This window comes from Lynx rufus, unplaced genomic scaffold (genome assembly GCF_022079265.1).
Source record: "Lynx rufus isolate CCGP_SWC_20201006 ecotype Redwood Valley unplaced genomic scaffold, mLynRuf1.p SCAF_5, whole genome shotgun sequence".
Lineage (NCBI taxonomy): Eukaryota > Metazoa > Chordata > Mammalia > Carnivora > Felidae > Lynx > Lynx rufus.
Window position 1 is genome coordinate 10,258,679 of NW_025814867.1, and position 22,739 is coordinate 10,281,417.

Below are 22,739 nucleotides of genomic sequence, written 5' to 3' on the forward strand. Positions count from 1 at the left end.
TTAATGTATTGTTGGATCCAGTTGGCTAACATCTTGTTGAGGATTTTTGCATCCATGTTCATTAGGGAAATTTGTCTATAGTTCTCCTTTTTAGTGGGGTCTTTGTCTGGTTTTGGAATCAAGGTAATGCTGGCTTCATAGAAAGAGTTTGAAAGTTCTCCTTCCATTTTTATTTTTTGGAATAGCTTCAAGAGAATACTTGTTAACTCTTCTTTAAATGTTTGGTAGAATTCCCTTGGAAATTCATCTGGCCACGGACTCTTGTTTTTTGGGAGATTTTTGATTACTAATTCAATTTCTTTACTGGTTATGGGTCTGTTCAAATTTTCTATTTCTTCCCATTTCAGTTTTGGTTGTTTATATGTTTCTAGGAATTTGTCCATTTCTTCCAGATTACCTATTCTATTGCTGTATAATTGCTCATAATATTCTCTTATTATTGTTTGTATTTCTGCTGTGTTGGTTATGATCTCTCCTCTTTCATTCTTGATTTTATTTGTTTGGGTCCCTTCCTTTTTCTTTTTGATCAAACTGGCTAGTGGTTTATCAATTTTGTTAATTCTTTCAAAGAACCAGCTTCTGGTTTCATTGATCTGTTCTACTTTTTTTTTTTTTTTTTTTTTGGTTTCAATAGCATGATTTCTGCTCTGATCTTTATTATTTTCTGTCTTCTGCTGGTTTTGGATCTTATTTGCTGTTCTTTTTCCAGCTCTTTAATGCATAAGGTTAGGTTGTGTATCTGAGACCTTTCTTCCTTCTTTAGGAAGGCCTGGATTGCTATATATTTCCCTCTTATGACTGCCTTTGCTGCATCCCAGAGGTTTTGGGCTGTGGCGTTATCATTTTTATTGGCTTCCATGTGCTTTTTAACTTCCTCTTTAACTCTTGGTTAGCCCATTCATTCCTTAGTAGGATGTTCTTTAGTCTCCAAGTATTTGTTATCTTTCCAAATTTTTTCTTGTGGTTGATTTTGAGTTTCATAGCCTTGTGGCCTGGAAATATGCATGGTATGATCTTGATCTTTTTGTACTTGTTGAGGGCTGATTTTTGTCCCAGTATATGATGTATTCTGGAGAACATTCCATGTGCACTGGAGAAGAATGTGTATTCCACTGCTTTAGGATGAAATGTTCTGAATATATCTGTTAAATCCATTTGGTCCAGTGTGTCATTCAAAGCCATTGTTTCCTTATTGATTTTCTGTTTAGATGATCTGTCCATTTCTGTAAGTGGGGTGTTGAAGTCCCCTACAATGATGGTATTATTATCAATGAGTTTCTTTATGTTTGTGATTAATTGATTTATATATTTGGGTATTTGCACATTTGGAGCATAAATGTTTACAATTGTTAGGTCTCCTTGGTGGATAGACCCCTTAATTATGATATAATAGCCTTTTTCATCTCTTGTTACAGTCTTTATTTTAAAGTCTAGATTGTCTGATATAAGTGTGGCTACTCCAGCTTTCTTTTGTCGACCATTAGAATGATAGATGGTTCTCCATCCCCTTACTTTCAATCTGAAGGTGTCTTTAGGTGTTAAGTGGGTCTCTTGTAAACAGCATATAGATGGATCTTGTTTTCTTATCCATTCTGTTGCCTTATGTTTTTTGATTGGAGCATTTAGTCTAATGATGTGTAGAGTGACTACTGAAAGATATGAATTTATTGCCATTATGTTGCTTGTAGAGTTGGAGTTTCTGGTGGTGTTCTCTGGTCCTTTCTAGTCCTTGTTGCTTTTGGGTTTTTTGTTTGTTTGTTTGTTTGTTTTTGTCTTTTCTCCCCTCAGAGAGTCCCCCTTAAAATTTCTTGCAGGGCTGGTTTAGTGGTCACAAACTCCTTTAATTTTTTTGTCTGGGAAATTTTTAATCTCTCCTTCTATTTTGAATGACAGCCTTGCTGGATCAAGAATTCTTGGCTGCATATTTTTTCCGATTCAGTATATTGAATATATCCTGCCACTCCTTTCTGGCCTGCCAAGTTTCTGTGGATAGGTCTGCTGCAAACCTGATCTGTCTTCCATTGTAGGTAAGGACTTTTTTTCTCTTGCTGCTTTCTTGATTCTTTCCTTGCCTGAGTATTTTGTGAATTTGACTATGATATGGCTTGTTGATGGTCAGTTTTTGTTGAATCTAATGGGAGTCTTCTGTGCTTCCTGGATTTTGATGTCTGTGTCTTTCCCCAGGTTAGGAAAGTTTTCTACTATGATTTGCTCACATAACTCTTCTACCCCTTTCTCTCTCTCTTCATCTTCTGGGACCCCTATGATTCTGATGTTGTTCCTTTTTAATGAGTCGCTGATTTCTCTAATTCTTAAATTGTGCTCTTTTGCCTTAGTCTTCCTCTTTTTTCTGTCCTATTATTCTCCATAAGTTTGTCCTCTATATTGCTGATTCGCTGGTCTGCCTCATCCATTCTTGCCACCGTGACATCCATTCAAGATTGCAGCTCAGTTATAGAATTTTTATTTCATCTTGACTAGTTTTACTTCTTTTATCTCTGCATAAAGGGATTGTAATCTATTTTCAGCACCAGCTAGTATTCTTATTATCATGATTCTAAATTCTGGTTCAGACATCTTGCTTGTATCTGTGTTGATTAAGTCCCTGGCTGTCATTTCTTCCTGCTCTTTCTTTTGGGGTGAATTCCTTTGTTTCATCATTTTGAAGGAAGAAAAGGAACTAATAAGCTAAAAAAAATTAAAATTATAAAATTAAAAACAACACAAATCAAAACATATCAGATAAATTATGCTAGATCATAGGTGCATTTTGGTCTGGTTGTTGAAAGGAGCTTAATAGATTAAAGAAAAACGGGGAAAGGAAAAAAAAGGAAAACTTTTGAAAATTAGAAAAAAATGAATGCAATGAAATAGAATAAAATGAAATGATGGAAGTAAAATAGAATTTGAAAAATTTACAAAAAAGTAAAAAATATAGTAGAAAAAAATTAAATAAAAATATTTTTAATAAAAATTGAAAATAAAAATAAATTTTTTCTCTTTCTGTATTCAAGAAAAAGAAAAAAAATTGAATAGCTGGACCAGCAAACAGACTGAAATACAAGTGAAATTACATCATTTTCCCCTAGAAGTCAAACTCCGAAGCATTTTATAGTGCGTAAACTAAGGAGGTGGAGAGACTTGTGGTGTTCCTGAAGTGTGAGGTTGGTCCACTTGGGTGGGGCTTAGTGTAATGGCTCTGTTCTCCACGAGATGGCGCTCCTTAGCTTACTGGGGTAGATTGTTGTGGTGCTTGTAGGTGTGTATGCGCGTGCGTGGGAGGGGTGAAAATGGCGTAATCCAGCTATCCAGTCTCTAGTATTGGAACTCTGTTCTCCCTGATCAGCAATCTTGTACCCATCCTTTGTCTCCGGTTTCTGTCCACTTCCTGCTTTTATACTGTCTGTGACCAAGCCGTCAGGTTGTGAGGCAGCACCTCCCTCCTGGGTCTTATCTCAGATGCGGTGGTGTTTCCCAACCTCTCACTTCTGAGGGACTGCAGCTTTGACCTGCTTAGACCTTCTGAGGGACGGTCTCACCGAGCAATGGCTGAGTGCTGGCCACACCCAGGAACGTTCGCTGGACCTTGCTGTTGCCGATGCACAGAGACTGAGGTCTGATGCAAGCCCACCCCAGAAAAAGTTCACGCAGTTGTGTTGCAGCAGCATTTCAGGGATTATGGTAAGTCACAACACACATCTGGCACCAGGCTTCCCCCTTAATGTCCTTGTTCCAGTACCAGTGAATGTGGTTGTTCTCTGGGGTCTGCTGGGACCTTTGGCTGTGGGGAGGCTGCACAGCCTCTACCAAATGTCCTCCCAGCAGGGGAACCACCTCTCTCAAGGACCCCTGGACCTCACTCTCTGCTCTTGAGGATTTGCCCTTGCCATCAGAGCACTACTAGGTATCTAGCTGTGGAGTTTCAGACTCTGTGCTCCCCCTGTTTATAGAGTCTTAATGGAATTTAAACCCTCTCCTTTCTTCTTTCTCCCTTTTTTGTTCAGTTCCTGTAGCTGTTTCCACTTTTCCACTTTCTTTCCAGGTGCTTTTGGGGGGGGGTGCTTTTTCCATACTCTCCCCCACCTCTGTCCTCTCTTTGCAAGCAAAAACAGCTCCCTGCCCTCCAAGGCTTCTCTCTCCCCTGGTTCACCTCTCTGCACTGTGTACCTGCTGAGTTCTATATTTCAGGTTGTGCAGATTGTTGTGTTAATCTTCAGATCAGTTTTCTAGGTGTGCAGGATGGTTTAGTGTTGATCTGGCTGTATTTCATGGACGTGAGACACAGAAAAAACTTCCGTGCTCTTCCACCATCTTGGCCCCACCCTGAAAACTTACTTCTCATGGTAACTTCAAAGCATTCTTATTGAAAGGATAAAAGAATTTGGTGGCTATTGAACCCCCCTTAAATGCTGAGCTCTAGGCCGCGTGCTGTAGAGACTAGAGCAGAAGAAACACAGTATACTCTGCCTCTGGGGAACTTGCAGCTTAGTTAAGATGACAGTTTATCTACATGAGAAACGGTGATCACAGGATCTGACCAGGTGCCAAGACAAGGGCCTTAGGAGTTTGGGCTTGTCTGCTTTGTCTCTCTCCATGCCTGGGAAAGAGTCCATAGAGAGTTTCAAGGTTGGAATCCTGATTTCCAGCTGTTAGTCACTGTAGAGTCCTCTGGCAGCTGGTTATCTAGCCTCCACTTGGACACTCTCACCCACAGGGAGAAGCCCCAACACTCTCCACTTAGGATTTGATGATGTTGTTTGCCAACTTTGGGCAGTGAGAGAAAATCAGATTGCTTTTTAGCCTAGATGTATGCATCTTTCAATCTTTGCCTTAAAAGAAACTACAGGCCTGAAAAAAATGTGTGTAAAGTCAACAAGGAAAGGAAAATAGCTCTAGTCAAAAGGTTGAATTCCAGTGAGATAGGTCAATGGATACTCACATGCTGACGTTAGCTAAGGAATGTCAGATCAAATTCATCCTGAGAGGGTCACTTCTGGGGGGACCAAAATGAATTATTTTATTGTTTACTGTTATCCTTCCAGAGCCCATGTGTATGTGAATGTTCTGGGAAGGTCTGAGGGTATGAGATTTAGAGAGGTGAATTCATTCCATATACCAGTTAGACATTTTATTCTAATTCAGGATAAAGGCTGATAATTTTGGAGCTAATCAGATATTTCTCATCAGGAATGCAGTGTGATAAAGGTTTTAAAGCCAGAATGTAAAACCCTTCTCTAGTAACTTCTCAAAATAGATTTATAATAGGAAATAAAATTATAATATGAAGTACAATACCTGCAATTGTGGTGGTGCCAGTTAAATAAAACAAGGGGATAATTCAAGGGCTGGCCCACGGTTGTATATAATAGTAGACAAAATGCGTGGTGTCTTTATCACCATCATCATGGTCATGTTGATTTACAGCCACCAAGGGAGAGGGGAACACTAAGCCATCTGATGTTGGAGAATTAGAGAAGGGACAGAGCAGGTCTCCTGGTGGGTAACAGATGTGAGCAGAGTGAAAAAGAAGAGATAAGGTCAGCGAAAGGGCCATCGAGGTTGGAATGTGTAAGATATATGATTTGATCAATGCAAAGTACCCAGAAAGTTGCACACCTGGGCTTTGGTAGAGGCAAGGGACAGGAAAACTGCTACCCCTGTGTCCACCTAGGTGTGTCTGGACTCTTACAACTTTCAAACAAGATTAGTTCACTAGGAGCAAATAAATCATCCACATGACTGTGCTCCAGGCAATCGCCCCTACTGAATTGATGACTAAGGCAGTCCACCTATGACTTATCAGAAATTCTCTTCCCAAGGAGGTCAGGAGGGACAATGGGTGTGGTGGGCCAGGAATTATGGGCAATTCTAGGTGAGCCAGAGTGAGTCACCTTCCCCAGTTGACTTCTGGCTAATACTGGAGACTAGGTCAAGGGCTTTTGCTTCTGCTGCTCATTCTCTTCACCTTTCCCCCAAATCCTTGCTCTGTCAGCTCTTCGATTTTTCTGATAAGGCTCTGGAGCCGGAGCAGCTCTAATTTTATAGATAGAGCTCCTGAGACCCAGATTGGAGAAGAGATTTGCCCTAATTCCTATAGCACATTGTTTTCAGAGCTGAGAGTGGACCGCCTCTTGACTACCAGCCTCTTGCGCTCTGTCCTCCACCATGTGGCTTTCCTCTTTGAGTCTTTTCCCCATTGTTCCAACTGAGAGGCAAAAAGGACACAAGACATGGCAGAAACTTGAAGAGGTTATCCCTCAACTATGAAGTGCCCCATGGAACATATAGAGACTAAGGAGGAGTTTGGGAGCAGAGTCTCACCTTCCATGACCCTATCCTCAAGAGAAAAATCCAGTTTCAGGTTACAATTTCTAAAGTGTAAACTCTGAACTAATGAACTCTGTGACGTTTTCATCAATCTCTAATATTTTTCTTTTGGGATTTCTTTTCAAATTTTTGTTTTCAGTATCCCCCCTTTTAAGTAGCTTTTTTAAAATAAATTTTTTATTAAGTATAACTAACATACTGTGTTACATTAGTTTCAGATGTACAATATAATGATTCAACAATTCTATACATTTCTCAGTGCTCATCACATTAAGTGTACTGTTAACCCCCCTTCACCTATTTCACCAACCCCCCCACCTCCCTCTGGCAACCACCTGTTTGTTCTCTGTATTAAACTTCTAAAAGTTTGTTATCTTACAACAAGATCCATATTTCTCTCCCCTGATGAATGTCATCTGTCCTGCCTGAATGTCCCAAGGCCTCTCTTCCTCCAGTGAGCACAAAAAAACCTTGGAGTGTCCTTAGGTTGAATCCAGCATCAAAGGGAGTGTGCAGTTTCCCTATGTAAAGAATTGGAAGTCCTCGTCTCTCCTGCTGATGAGCACTCCCCTCCTTCCTTTTGCAGTACAGTCCCTATAAGCGAAAACATCTTGCTTTTAAATCTTTTCTGTACCCCCTTCTCCCAAAATTTGGCCTAGTCAATGAAGTATAGAACAACACAGACTCCAAGAGGAGCAGAAGTGTAATGCAGGATGAAGCAAGTGCCTGCTAATGAGACCCCTTAATTTCTTACTTTTGTGTCCTCTTCTGGGCCTGTGGGAGCCTTCCACTCCTGGAGAGGCTGCATCTAAACTCATACCCTGGGCTTTTCAGAAAGGTTTGTTGTTTCAGGTAAGCATCATAAACTAAAGCTGGCTGTGTATCTGACTATCTGTCTGGCCTCTGTTGTACCTTTCAGGTCTCAGACTCCTCAGACTCCTCAAAATCAAGTGTACCTATTTCTCCTCAGGCTAGATAGGTAAGTGTTCTGTAGATGCTCCTGTCTGGGTCAGGAAGGCAACTCCAACTTCCCCCAAATCAGTTACTTTAATTTTTTTTAAGTCTATCTATTTTGAGGGGCGCCTGGGTGGCTCAGTTGGTTGAGTGTCTGACTTTGGCTTAGGTGATGACCTCCCAGTCTGGCAGTTTGAGCCCCGTGTCAGGCTTTGTTCTGACAGCTCAGAGCCTGGAGCCTCCTTCGGATTCTGTGTCTCCCTCTCTTTGCCCCTTCCCCAGCTCACACTCTGTCTCTCTCTGTCTCTCTCTCAAAAATAAATAAACATTAAAAAAAAGTTTTATGTATTTTGAGAGATAGAAAGCACGAGTGGAGGAGGGGCAGAGAGAGAAGAGAGAGAGAATCCAAGCTGGCTGTACACTGCCAGTGCAGAGCCTGATGCAGGGCTTGAACTAATGAACCATGAGATCATGACCTGAACCAAAGTTGGACACTCAATCTACTGAGCCACCCAGGTGTCCCCAAATCCGTTAATTTCAAAGACTTTGGTTCCTCTTATGTATAATTAGGGATTAGTGTACAAGAGATGACCCAAAACTTCCAAGATTGATCCTGGAACCATAATATCTTGAAATGTTTAAGGAAAAAAAAAAAGGAAACTCTCATCATGACCAGATTGGGTCAGAGATCTGTGAGAAAAGGAGGCTTAAAAAGTAAAAGCCTAAATCCTTAATTGCCACCTAGAAGTTGTAACATCTCATTAAGGATATTTCTAAAAATTCTTTTCTGGAAAGTCTTTTGTATACTTGCACAAAGTCCCTGATAGCAAAAGATCAAGCCCTCCTACGTTTAGAGGAGGTTTGCCAGTTATCACTTAATACCTCCTTTTTTCAGATCTATCCTTCATTGCTTTGCTTGGGATACTAGAACATTTCTTCCTTACAGCTCAATGTTGAGCTTTATCAGTAGAGAGTGCTGGAAGGCCGATTTCATCTACATAAGCAAGTGGTTTCTTCCTTCTGGCTTCTGCTTACTAGTACCCCAGCTGTGGGGGAGTCCTGCTTGCCAGCCAATGCCCACAGTTTCCTGCCTCAGCTACTGTGTACCAGCTCTGGCTAGGGCGATCTAGTGTACTACTGTGTCATCTGATGACTTGTGGCTGTAGTCACACCCTCTCCAGTGAGGTCAGTGTCCCAGCCTTAGGGAGAGGCTCCACCCGCCCCCTGCCTCCCCCCCCCCCCCCCCCCCCCCCCCCCCCCCCCGTCCAAGTAGGTTCTTTTGGTTACCCTCCCTCTGCCTTAGGGTATTCTTTAGAGTTCTCTTTTATTCCCTCATAGTAGTTAGCTCCCTTTAAGTAGTTAATAATTCTTTATATTAAACTGTCCCTGCTCAAAATACTGTGATTGCTATCTCCTGAATGTCCTTTCATTGGCCTTGATGCTGAAAATGCAATTACTGGTAAATGACGGTACCCTAGTAGGTCAAGGTTTTGATAAATTCAAAATCCATTGAACATGTGAAAATACATCGGTCCTAATATTACTAGAAACTATACAAAATGAGTCAGAATGAGTTTTATTCAGCTGGAAGTCATATCTATGAATTTTATATTTAGAATTGTTATTAAATCATTGTATGGTTTAATGGTAGTGAAATGAACTCTAACAAAATTTTGGAGACTGAGATTTCTGGAATAAGAGAGTGATTCTCCCTTTTCCTTGAGTAGCATCAGCACCCAGAATAGCAGAAAGTCTCCATCTTTTAAGATGTTAGATATCCAGTTCTGTCAAATTGGAAAAAAAAAAAAAAAAACCCTCCCCAATCTGTCCATCAGATTAAGAAATTCCATTGCCACACACACAACATGTATGACTGACTCTAGACCAGTGCTGTGCAGTAGAAATAGATGGTAGGCCTCAAATATAATTTAAAATTTTCTATGGTCACATTAAAGAAAAGAGAGAAACAGGTAAAATTAATTTTAACAATATATTTAATTTAGGGGCGCCTGGGTGGCTCAGTCAGTTGGGTGGCTGACTTTAGCTCAGGTCATGATCTCACGGCTCGTGAGTTTGAGCCCCGCATTGGGCTCTGTGCTGACAGCTCAGAGCCTGGAGCCTGCTTCAGATTCTGTGTCTCCCTGTCTCTCTGCCTGTTTCCTGCTCACACTCTGTGTCTCTGTGTCTTTCAAAAATAAATAAACATAAAAAAAATTTTTTTAATTTAAAAACCCAATATATTTAATTTAATCCAACGTAGTGAAAATATTATCAAGATAATAATCATTATTAAATTATTAATTAACATTAAATTGTTGATATTTACATTCATTTATATGTACCAAGTATTTGAAACCTGGTATGTGCTTTATGCTGTAAAACTTCTCAGTGTAGACTAGTCACATTTCAATGTTTATTTATTTTTGAGAGAGAGAGAGAGAGAGAGGGAGGGAGCATGAGTGGGGAGGGGCAGAGAGAGAGGGAGACACTGAATCTGAAACAGTCTCCAGAGTCTGAGCCGTCTGCACAGAGCTGGACACTGGGCTTGAACTTGTGAACCACGAAATTATGACCTGAGCTGAAGTCGAATGCTTAATTGGCTAAGCCACTGAGGCACCCTAGACTAGTCACCTTTCAAATGCTCAATAGCCACATATGGCTAGTGGCCACTCTGTTGGACAGTGCAGCTCTTGAATATGGGTTGACCACCATGTGAGGTCACGGGAGCGACTTTAAGTTGTGACTTTTTGGGACACAGTTTAAGAAAAAAGGAACTGCATAAAAAATATTGGACTTTATTCTATAGCTTTATTGAACCTATTAATATTGTATTTTAAACCATTTTTTGTGTTAGATACAAATAAATGTAGTAGTGATGATGTGTATTACTTTAGGAATCAAGAATTTCAGTATAAAAGAAAAGGAAGTGCAATTACAGAATTAAGAATCTAGGTTGGGAACACTGTTGGGCATTACTGTGGAGTTTGTTACTCCTGTTAATCCTGTTGATCTGAACCCACTTTTTGGTAGCATGAAGATTACAGAAACTGTTAAAAATAGCAGTTTGGAGACATTTTCTGACTCAAAGCATAATTAGTAGAATGAAACTGTAAGTTCTTGACTTGACCTTGAGTCAGGGGAAGCCATGTGAAATATCCAAAATCCAGTTGGATCTAATTTTAAAGATCCTTAGGAGTTACATTGTATGAATATGACAGAACAAAATTTCATCAGGTCTTTGTGTCTTAAAATTAAATTCAAAAGACATTATTGTGGAACCTCAAGTTTAAGGGTCTCTAGATACATCTACATATCTTTACTTTTTAATGGAAAGGTATTTACATATCTTAACATATGTACATTTATATATCTTAAGATTTTAAAATTCAATCAAGGGGCGCCTGGGTGGCTCAGTCGGTTAAACGTCCGACTTCGGCTCAGGTCATGATCTCATGGTTGGTAGGTTTGAGCCTTGCATCAGGCTCTGTGCTGACAGCTCAGAGCCTGGAGCCTGCTTCAGATTCTGTGTCTCCCTCTTGCCCTGCCCCTAACCTAACTCATGCTCTGTTTCAAAAATAAATACATTAAAAAGAAAAAAACTCAAGTAATCAACTTGACTAGGAGTTACAGACTTCTTAGGGAGAAAAACTTGAGCAGGGGAAGTGGGCTAGGTGATCACCTCTCTATTTATATATTTAGGTATATATTTTCTTTTTCTTTTCCTGGAGTATTTAAAAAATTTTTTTTTCAACATTTATTTATTTTTGGGACAGAGAGAGACAGAGCATGAACGGGGGAGGGGCAGAGAGAGAGGGAGACACAGAATCGGAAACAGGCTCCAGGCTCCGAGCCATCAGCCCAGAGCCCGACGCGGGGCTCGAACTCACGGACCGCAAGATCGTGACCTGGCTGAAGTCGGACGCTTAACCGACTGCACCACCCAGGTGCCCCTTTCCTGGAGTATTTTAAAGCAAATCCCAGATATCATATCTTTTCACCCAGTTATTACCCCATGACATTATGAAGTCATTAACATAATCATATATAGAGTTTAGGGTTGCTGATGGGGTCTCAATAAGATTCTTAACCTTGCAGCCCAAGTATCTGCTAATAAATAGCTTCGGTTCACTGGTATGCTAATTGCTTTCTTTAGGTGGGTAAGCATGTTCTAACCTTAGAATAAATCATAGAAATATAAAAGAGAAGATACCATTAGTATTAATATTTTTTTGTGTTAAGAAAGTGGCTTCGGGGCACCTGGGTGGTTCAGTTGGTTGAGGGTCTGACTTCGGCACAGGTTATGATCTCAAGGTTCATATGTTCAAACCTGGGCATCAGGCTCTGAGCTGACAGTGCAGAGCCTACTTAGGATTCTCTCCCTCTCCTCTCTCTCTCTGCCCTTCCCCCACTTCTGTGTGTACTCTCTCTCTTTCTCAAAAACAAATAAATAAAACTTTTTTAAAAAGCTGCTTTGCATATTTGATGGTTTTTTCTTTTTAATGTTTTTATTTAGGGGCACCTGCTTGGCTCAGTGGCCAAGCGTCCAACTTCGGCTCAGGTCATGATCTCACAGTTCATGGGTTCAAGCCCTGCATCAGGCTCTGCGCTGACAGCTCAGAACCTGGAGCCTGCTTCAGATTCTGTGTCTCCCTCTCTCTCTGCCTCTCCCCGACTCACACTCTATCTTTCAAAAAACTAAATAAGCATTAAAACAAAAGAAAAAAAGTTTTTATTTATTTTGAGAGAAGCAGAGAAAGAGAGAACAGGGGAAGGGCAGAGAGAGAGGGAGAGAGAAAAATCCCAAGCAGACTGTGTACTGTCAGCACAGAGCCTGATGCAGGGCTTGATCACACGAACCTCGAGATCATGACCTGAGCCGAAATCAAGAGGCAGATGCTTCACTGACTGAGCCACCCAGGTACCCCTGCATATTTGATGTTTTATAGATCTGTCACAGGAGGATGGGTTTGGACTGGTAGCTTTGTAACTAATTTGGAATGTTTGAGCAATACAGATTTTTTATTTTAAGATGAAACCTTATTAAATTATTCTTAATATTTTGAAATATCTAAGATACCTTTGGATTCCTAATATTTATACACCTAGGGTATTGGATTTACGAGTATGAATTTCTACCCAGAAAGTTTTGCTTATTATAAGTTAAAGCACTTGAAGTATGTAAAGGGAAATGCTGGAGATGAAGCAGTCCGCTATGTGAATACATTTATAAGCACGCTCTTCCAATCCCTAGCCCCTTGTCACTTTCCAATGTAAGAATGACCACAGAGCCTACAAAATGGGGCTGCAATATAGAAAAGCTGCCCGGACACTAACAGGTTGCTAGCCTGTCCTATGTATTTATAGCTTCCACCAAGATGGGCGACTTACGGACTTATGGTCTCTAAGTCCCTCCCTGCTCATCAAAGCCAGCCAGCATCTTAACACACAATTGAATGAAGGAGCATGATAGAATGAGAAATGCTAGGTATGCACCTGGGTTTTGCCATATATTGATTTTTCATTGTGTGCACTGTCTTTCTTCTGCCACTGTAATATGGGAAAGCACCCTAGAAGAGATGGTCCTAGCATTAGGAGCATCCACAGGGCCAGAGCTGTTATGCTTATTCTTTGGGTAGCCTTGAGGCGACCCCTACTGGAAGGCAGATGCTACCACAGTCAGAAGAACTCCGAAAATGCATTCCTTCCTGGAAAAAGATAGACTCCTATCTAAACTCAGACTGATGTCTCATTTTATGGGACAAGTTGTCCAACGTGTGCCTAAATTACAAACCACACACCCCTTCCAACCTCCAAATCACTGGTGAGACAGAAGCAAAACTATGGCACTAAGCAAAACTATATAAAACTTTTCAGCAAGCAGGCTTTATGTGTCCTGAGGCTCTACTAAGGATCAAGATGAACTCTAATGCTGCAGTTCTACAATCCACCAGATCTTGGGACTCAGTCCATGTCAATATTATTATCTATCTGGTATTCCAATAGTGTCACTCCAACCTTGAGAGCTTTCCTTCTTGTCTGTTGCCTCCTTATTGTCAAGTACTCACTTATATCCTGGGTTCCTTTGCAGCCCAGGTCACCCTGGACATCATACAGCACATATGTTCTAGCAGGATATGAAAAGGAATTTTAAGAAAGAACCCAGATGGCAGTAGTCTTATGACATTCTCTTGACCATCCCCATGACTCTATGGGGCTCTAGACCATCCTTGAGGATACAAGAGTGACAAGCCACAACTACATCAAAATTTGTAGCAAATAAGGTAAGTCTGGATACAATTCATGGCAACTTTATCCTAGAAAAAAAAAAGGAATTACCATGTGGCATTCAAGATGGACTAAGTGAAGACCACAAAGAAATTTTGTAGGGTGTATGGAGATACCAGATAAATAACCTCAGGTCTAGTGTATGAGATGGGAGACTGGGCTAAACCAGGATTCTTAAGTCCTCATCTTGCTTACCACCATAGTTTACTGCTGCATATCAAGAAGGTCCATCTTCCCTGCCCCTTTCCATCATAGCTCTCTCCTTCAAATGTCTTTGGCAGTGGTAATTCATGGCCACTGAGTAGTTGGTACACAACAGACCTTAACGTTGTCTGTAAAGTTCTTGGCTGCATATTCCACCTAGGGATGCAATGTGCTAGATACTATAAAAATTCTGCCACCTAAAGAGTACCTAAGACATGGATCCTCCCTGACATTGTGTGTGTGTGTGTGTGTGTGTGTGTGTGTGTGTGTGTGTGTGTGAGCTGCTTTGGAATATAAAGGGCTCCTCATCTTTAGGGACATTTGGTTTTATATCCTTTTTCTAGCTCTAATCCTTGGAACTGGGATTTTTTAATTAGACCCATTGTAAAACCTGTGGGGATTCTAGAAAAAGGCCTAATGCAACTAGGGATGCCACTGGGGCTCTACAAACCAAGGAGTTGTCTCTTACCTCTGTAAAGGAAGACTAAAATAGCTCAGGAATTTTAACTGTGATTCAAGGAAGATAGAAAAATATAACCTTACAATTGAAGAAGTATTCCAGTTTCTTTACTTTATAAGAGAGGAATAGTGCATTAGTTGGTTCGGGTAGATCCTGGACATTGGTGGACAATTATTAAAAGTTATTAATTACTGGGGGTGCCTGGGTGGCTTAGTCGGTTGAACGTCTGACTCTTGATTTCAGCTTAGGTCATGATCTCACAGTTCGTGAGATTGAGCCCCATGTGGGAGACTCTGCTGGCAGCATGGAGACTGCTTGGGATTCTCTCTCTCTCCCCCTCTCTCTCCCTCTCCCTTGTTCTCTCTCTCTCTCACAAACAGACTTTTAAAAAGTTATTACAGATTATGCTGATTGTAAGATGAACTCTTATGTATTTTTTATACTACTTTAGGGTTTGCTTGTCATGTTACATTAAGTAAGCCTCACTCCCAACTCTTAATTCTTGAAAGACCAAACAAATGAGCCTCTGAAGAACAGAGGAACAAAGCCAAGACTATGTGAAATTATATATAGTGTTAAAATACATCTGTATAGCCTACTAAATATACACTGTGGATGTACTCCTATCAAAGGGAGAGTGCAAAAAAAAAGGTCCCATCAACTCCAGAACTTCATGTCATTTATTCTGAAAGATCAACTCTGAATTAGCATAAATTGTTAGCATCTGACTCCATGCACAGAAACTATGACCCTCCTTATATATCTTAAAGGTTTTACTGGATGTAAACTCTGACCTCTTTCAAAATGTACATTATCAGAACCCTCTTGTAAACAGCATTCTGAACTTTGCTAATATAGGTTTATCAACCGTAGGCCTATGTGTAAAACCAAAAATTACAAAATTTCTGGAAGAAAACATAAGAGAAAATCTTTGTGACTTTAGGGCAAGCAAAAATTTCTTAGATAAGACACAAAAAGCACACAACATAAAAGAAAAAAATAAATTCTTTGGATGCCACAAAAATTAAGAACTTCTGCTCTTCAAAGGATACTATTAAGACAATGGAAACTAGAAGAAAATATTTGCAAATCATATACTTGATAAAGGACTTGTATCCATAATCTATAAAAAGCCCTATATACCAAAGAGTAAGAAGACAGCCCAATTTTTTTGTAATGGGCAAAAGTTTGAAAAGACACTTCACCAAAGAGGATAAATGGGTGGTAAGTAAGCATATGAAAGTATGTTCTTAAGGAAATGCAAATTAAAACCACAGTGAAATACTACTTCACATTTACTGGAATGGCTAAAAGTAAAGATTGACCATACCAAGTCCTTAAAAGGATGAAGACCAATTGAAACTCTCATATTTTGCTGGTGGAAATTCAAAATGGTACAGGTACCTTTGGAAAACAGAATGCCTGGTTTCTTAAACATGCATGTACCATACAACCCAGCCATTCCTTTCCTAGTATTTACCCAAGTGAAATGAAAACCTATATTCACACAAAAACCTGTACAATAGTGTTTATAGAAGCTTTATTTGTAATTACAAAAAATGGAAACAAACCAAATGTCCTTCAGCTGTGGAGTGATAAACAAACTAGCACATCCATAAGTCTTGTTAGAAAGAATGTAATTTGGTGCAATCACTTTGAAAAACTGTTTGGCTATGATTACCAAAGTCAAGCATATACCGCAGCCATTGCACTGCTATCTAGAGACCCAATAGAAATGTATAATATGTTTATCAGTAGTCTTATACTACAATGTCCATAGCAGTACTACTTGTAATAACCCTGTAATAAAGGGTCTGACTCCATTAAAAAAAATTTTTTAAGTCTATATTTATTTTGACAGAAAGAGAGAGAGCACACTTTTTTGGGGGGGCGGGGAGGCACAGAGAGAGAGGGGAGAGAGAGAACTCCAAGCAGGCTCCATGTGCCATCAGTGTGAAGCCAAAGATCATGACCTGAGCCAAAATCAAGAGCCAGATGCTCAACCGACTGAGCCACCCAGGCACCCCTAGTCTGACTCCATTTTTAATGTTTGACTGCTGACAGCCCTCAAGCCCCATCACTCCCTTTTTCCATCCTGTCGCACACCTGGACATGCTGCTAAGAAAACCCAGGTTTCCTTGGTGTGGATGGGAATCCAAGCCACACAAACCCCAGCCTGTGGAAGAGGGAGTCCTCATTTTGGACCTCCTCCACCTCCAGTCACTATAAAAACCCGAGCCACTTGCCCCTTCTGCTCCAGCCAAACAGACTGGCTTGAGTGTTGGCCATGCTTGTCCCTGAAAGCCTCACTATGTGAGAATGAATCTTTCAGACCCTCTTGGTGAGTGTATTGCATCACCATCTCCAGCTCCAAGCCAATTTTGGATGGGTGGATACCACCCTCCACGGAGCAACCACAAAGCAAACCCCAAAGTAGAAACTATTCAAATGCCCAGCCACCAGATAAATGGACAGATAAATTATTGCATAGTCACCCACTGGAACTTACAGGGCAGTAAGAATAAATGAACCTCTATTTCCTGTAATCTTACAATGTTTAATAAAAGGAACCAACGTAAAAGAATATATTATTTTATTATTATTTTTTAAAATTTGAGTGTAGTTGACATAATGTTTCACTATTTTCATGTGTATAACATAGTGATTCATAGTGATTCCATACATTATGCTATGCTCACCACAAGTATAGATACCATCTGTCACCATACAATGTTATTACAATATCATTGACTGTATTCTCTATGCTGTACCTCTTACTCCTGCGACTTATTCAGTCCATAACCAGAAACCTGTATCTCCCCATCCTCCTCACCCATTTTGCCCATCTCCCACCCCCCTTCTTTCCGGCAACCATCAGTTCTCTGTATTTATAGGTCTAATTCTGCTTTTTGTTTATGTATTCATTTGTTTTGTTTTCTAGATTCCACATATGAGTGAAATCATATGATATTTGTCTTTCTCAGTCTGACTGCTTTCACTTAGCACAATACCCTAGGTCCATCCATGTTGTCACAAATGGCAAGATCTCACCCTCTTTTATGGCTACGTAATATTTCATTGTGTGTGTATACATACATAAACATGGGTATATGTATATACTTACATGCACACACACACCACATCTTCCTTATCCAGTCATCTATCAGTAGACACTTAGGGTGCTTCCATATTTTGGCTATGGTAAATAATGCTGCGGTAAACATAGTGCATAGTAGTGCACGTGTCTTTTCAAATTAGTGTTTTCATTTTCTTTGAGTAAATACCCAGTAGTGGAATTATTGGATCATGTGGTATTTCTATTTTTAGTTTTTTTGGAGAATCTCCATACTGCTTTTTCACAGTGGCTGCACCAATTTACATTCCCATCAACAGTGCATGAGGGGTCCTTTTTCTCCACATCCTTATAACACTTGTTATTTCTTGTCTTTTTTATGTTAGCCATTCTGACAGGTGTGGAGTGATACCTCTTTGTGGTTTTGATTTGCATTTCCCTGGTGTTGAGTGATATTGAGCATCTTGTCAAGTGTCTGTTGCCTGTCTGGATGTCTTCTTTGGAAAAATATCTATTCAAGTCTTCTACCTGTTTTTTTAACTGGATTGTTTGTTTTGGTGTTAAGTTGTATACTTTTTTTTAATATATATTTTAGATATTAACCCTTTATCAGATATATCATCTGCAAATATCTTATGCCATTCAGTAGGTTGCATTTTTGTTTTGTTGATGGTTTCCTTTGCTGTGCCAAGTGTTTTATTTTGATGTACTCCCAATAGTTTATTTTTGTTTTTGTTTCCCTTGCCTCAGGAGGCATATCTAGAAAAATGTGTCTATTGATAGCCAATGTCAGAGAAATTACTGCCTATGTTCTCTTCTAGGATTTTTATGGTCTCAGGTCTCACATTTAGGTCTTTACTCCATTTTGAGTTTATTTTTGTGACTAGTGTTAGAAAGTGGTCCAGCTTCATTCTTTTGCACGTAGCTGGCCAGTTTTCCCAACACCATTTATTGAAGAGACTGTCTTTTCCCCATTGTATATTCTTGCCTCCTTTCTCATAGATTAATTAGCCATCTAATTGTGGGTTTATTTCTGGACTCTCTATTCTGTTCTATTTATCTATGTGTCTATTTTTGTACCAGTGCCAGACTGTTTTGATTACTGTAGCTTTGTAGTATATCTTGAAATCTGGAATCATGATACCTTCAGCTTTGTTCTGCTTTCTCAAGATTGCTTTGGCTATTCGGGATCTTTTGTGGTTCCATACAAATTTTAGTATTATTTGTTCTAGTTTCTGTGAAAAATGCTATTGGTATTTTGATAGGGAATCATATTAAATCTGTAGATTGCTTTGTGCAGTATGGACTTTTTAACAATATTAATTCTTCCAATCATGAGCATGGAATATCCTTCCATTTGTGTCATCTTCATTTTCTAATATATTCTTTATGACTGCATTTAAATAAAGGGTAAGAGCAGGCAATTGTTAACCTATGTTAAAAGTCAGGATGGTCACCACCATTCTTAGAGTAGTAGGTTACTGGAAAGGAGCACAAAGTGGGTGCTTTTTTGAATGTCAGGCTCAATTTGGAAAAAAAATAAAAGCGGAGCAGGATGAGGGAATGTTCTCAGCTCTGAGGGACGAGGTCTGGCTTAGCCTTTGGGGCTGAAGGATTAAGAATGTGAACTGGCTCCATCCAGTGGCCAAATGTGGATATGCCATGTCAATGCTTAAGAGCAGGACATGACAGGCCTCTCTTGGATGCCTCATAGTGTCAGTCAATTTTGGGAGTGGGGTGAAGATTCTGGGCTCATAAATGGGATAGAGTATGTCAGTAGGACCTGAAATCAGTATTTCTGTCCTGCTACAGAAATCTGGGCTCAGCCAGGCTGAGGAGGGACAAATGACTTCCCTGAAGGGAAAGTTAGGAAGCTCAGGGAAAGGTGGACCCTACCCCAGCCCTCCTATCTCCATCCAGGCTTTATCTGCCCCATGAGGCAGTCTGGGCTGGGTTTGGACTTCAGCTTTACTCAGGTATATGCTAATCTAGTGATCCCCATTCTAGAAGTGAGGGAACTGAGGCCCAGGTAGTTTGGCTTATGTAAATAGCAGAATTAAGATTTCAACTCAGGTCTGTCTAGCTCCAAACCCAGCCCTAAACCGTGATTCTCTATGTAGTGTCTTAACCTCTTCTGTTCCATGGCTCCCTCTGGAAGTCTGTGAAGCCTATGGACCCATCTCAGAATACTGTTTTAAAAATCATGAAATAAAATACATATGGGGGAATGGGGGAGGGAAAAAATACATAAGATTAGTGATCCTATTGAAATTGCCAAGAACTGATGATCTTATTAAAACACATATACCACAATATTTTTTCAATTGTGGCATAGCATGTGCTATCTATGTGTTTCTTTATTGATGTCTTAAATACAAAGTGGGTCTGAAAACAATTTTCAGAAAGTGATGAGTGTAAATATTTTGAAATGTCTGCTACACTGGTGATGTGAATAAAACTATCAGTGACTTCACTGGTGACAAGTCATGTATCACATTCTGTTTGAAGGAAATGTTGAATTTCCATCAGAGGTCAGTGAAAATAAGGATATAATCGTGTTCTTATCTAAGTACCTGGATCTCCTGCATACTAGGCTGGGTCCATTGGGGATCCCAATGGGATCCCTTTCTGGGAACAGGGACAGCTTGAGCTATGCAGAGCCTAGATTGTTTTCTTGTGAAAGGAGCAGACCAGGGAGGGCCACTGGCTGAATGATATAAGGTAGAACACAGAAGGCATGTTTTATTTTCATAATTGTGTTTTGGTTTTATTTTGCATTAGGGAATAGCATCAAAGCTTTGCTTTTATCGAAAGTATTCCATGAGACAGAGCTGGTATGAGTATTTAAGTTTCCAAAAGGTGATGAGTTGATTTAGAGAGAATATTCATAGAATAATACGTAGTACAGGTGGTACAGGGATGTGGCAAAAAATGTGAAAGGCAGGGGGCACCTGGGTGGTTCAGTGGATTAAGTGGCTGTCTGACTTTGGCTCAGGTCATGATCTCGTGGTTTGTGAGTTGGAGCCCCACATCGGGCTCTCTGCTATCAGTGCAGAGCCTGCTCTGGATTCTCTCTCTCTGTCTCTCTCTCTCTGTCTCTCTCTCTCTCTGTCTCTCTCTCTCTGTCTCTCTCTCTCTGTCTCTCTCTCTCTCTGTCTCTCTCTCTCTCTCTCTCTCTCTCTGCTCCCCCCCCCACTCACACACACTCCTTCTCCCTCTCTCTCAAAATAAATAAAACATTACAATTTTTTTAAGAGGTGGAAAAAATGTGAAAGTGGTAGCAATCCTGTTTTGAATCACTGGATCAGGAGATAGGAATCACTTTCATTTTACAGAATTTGAGAGGTTCTTCTGGTTCAGCCCAGCAGTCCCTGCAGCCCTGAATGGGACCGGGGGCTGACGTAAATACACAGTATTTAGGAAAAGCTCAGCAATCCTGGTCCACACCCTTTTATTTCTGGATACACTCAAGGGCAGCGTTTCAAACCGTAGGTCACCACCCAGAAGCGGGTTGTGAAATCAGTTAAGGGACCACGTCCAGCATTTAGAAAATATGAAATAGAACAGAGTAGAAAATATCAAAGCATGCTGTGGGTAGTTAGGGTAATTATTATTTTGTGATGTTTATGCTGTGGACCGCCAGGCAAAATACATTTCCTCCAGTGGGTTACAGGGGAAAGCATCTGCTCTGTGGAAACAGCCTTGCCTTAACCCAAGCCTCTCTCTATAACCCTTGAGCCTCTCTCTATATCCAGAGCCCTCTATTTTGGAGGGATTGAGTTCTCCAGGAGGGAGGACTGGGACCAGGCCAAATAGGCCCCTGGAGCTTTTCAATGTCAGTGTCACCTTCCTGATCTCAGCCTGATGTTCCTCTTTCCAGATTTTCAGCTCACACCCAGGTCTTTTGCTTCCAAACATTCCATCACATTTCCAGTTACAGCATTTCTTTATCTCCTATGGTTTCCTCATTTTGTGGCCACACTTCCCACTCCAATGTGCAATATCTGGGTGGAGGATGTGTTCATCCTGAAGCAGCCTCTGCGTTGTTCTGCCCCACCTCTTCTAGGATCTGCCATCCTGGGGAACCAGAGGAGGCAGAGGGTCCTCTATGGATCTCAAGGGGTTCAGCCCCCCGATTTGGCTTAGCACTGTCTCCCATTGATCTCCCTAAGGGTGACTGGGTGGTAATTTGAGGGAGAAATCCTTGGATAGAGTACGTAGATAACTGTGTTGGCAGACCCTAAGACAAAGGGTTGAGTGTACATTTTAGTTTGGTCTATATGAAATTGCCGTTTTAATAAGTCCAAGAAGATCGGCGATTGGCAAGGTCATGTGGTTCAAGTAGTAGTTTATTTAGGAGACACAGGCAGGAGAGTAGGGAAGTGAGGTAGGGGAGGGAAGGACGCCAATAAAGGTTATGTTACCTCTGTTACCCTGTGGGTAGCTGCAACCTGGAGAAACTCAGGGTAGTATACAACATACATCTCAGGGGCAAGGTTGGTGGGGTAGTTTTGTACCAACTCACCCCAGTCATTTGTTAAGGAGTCTTGAGGGGAGGGGGGGGACCATATGGCTGGGCAGGGGCAAAACAGGCTTCGTTAGCCAGAGCAAGCCCTCAGAGGAAGTAGTGTGGGCACTGCCAGTGGGAAGTCAGCAGTGTATATTGAGCAGGTGAGGCCAGAGTGAGGCCAGGGGATAGGAGGACCACCAAAGTGTCCACTGCGGGTGAGGCCACAGGATAGGAGAATCACCAAAGTGTCCGCTGTAGAAGCTATTCCCATGGATTTTCAAAGTGCCATTGGCTCTTGGCCACATACTCGAGTGTATAAGAAAACACGGTCATAGTTTTCTATAATAACTTATTTTCTGTTTTGAGACCCTAATCCACAGGATATTGAAAAGTAAGCCTCAGTTACTGTGAGGGTCACCCATTTCCCAGAACCTCATCACTTCTATGAGATTCAGTCAGTGCCAAGGTTCAACACTGTACCATCTGGTCTTTGGTGGCATCTGCCCATGGGGGTCTTCACTTAGATGTCATTTCCTGCCTTCCTTTTGGTCACCAGTCCCTCCCATCCACACTCAATCTGATCCGCTGGCACCTTCAGCCCCGGCAGGGCACTGAATATGTCATTCAACTGCTTCTGTGCCAGGTGAGGGTGTGGGATGGGGGCTGCCTGTAGCCCTGCTCATCTTGGATTCACCATTACCGTGTCCCTCTGCCTCTGGACCCCATAAACCCCAGGACTCTGGCTGGGAGGCAGAGCACAGAATCTCTCTAATGTCTACATTGACTTGCTTCTCTCAGACCTCTTATCTTCTCCCTGGCCTGGGGAGTAATTTTTTAGATTGATATAGGATAGAAAGGGAAGCTTGATTTCCTCAAACCCCTGTATTCCTGTATCATAAATGTGTTTAAAAAATATTTTAACATGG

General features: G+C 40.9%; 1 protein-coding gene across 1 annotated transcript in view; it reads left to right on the forward strand.

Moving 5' to 3' along the window:
* Nucleotides 1-3,487: 3,487 nt before the first annotated feature.
* The window catches only part of ACKR2 (atypical chemokine receptor 2), a 42,366-nt gene continuing 23,114 nt past the window's right edge, over nucleotides 3,488-22,739 (forward strand). The window contains exons 1-2 of the mRNA XM_047100285.1: nucleotides 3,488-3,681; nucleotides 13,370-13,562. The gene's annotated coding sequence lies outside the window, so the exon portion shown is untranslated. The remainder of the gene's footprint in view (nucleotides 3,682-13,369; nucleotides 13,563-22,739) is intronic.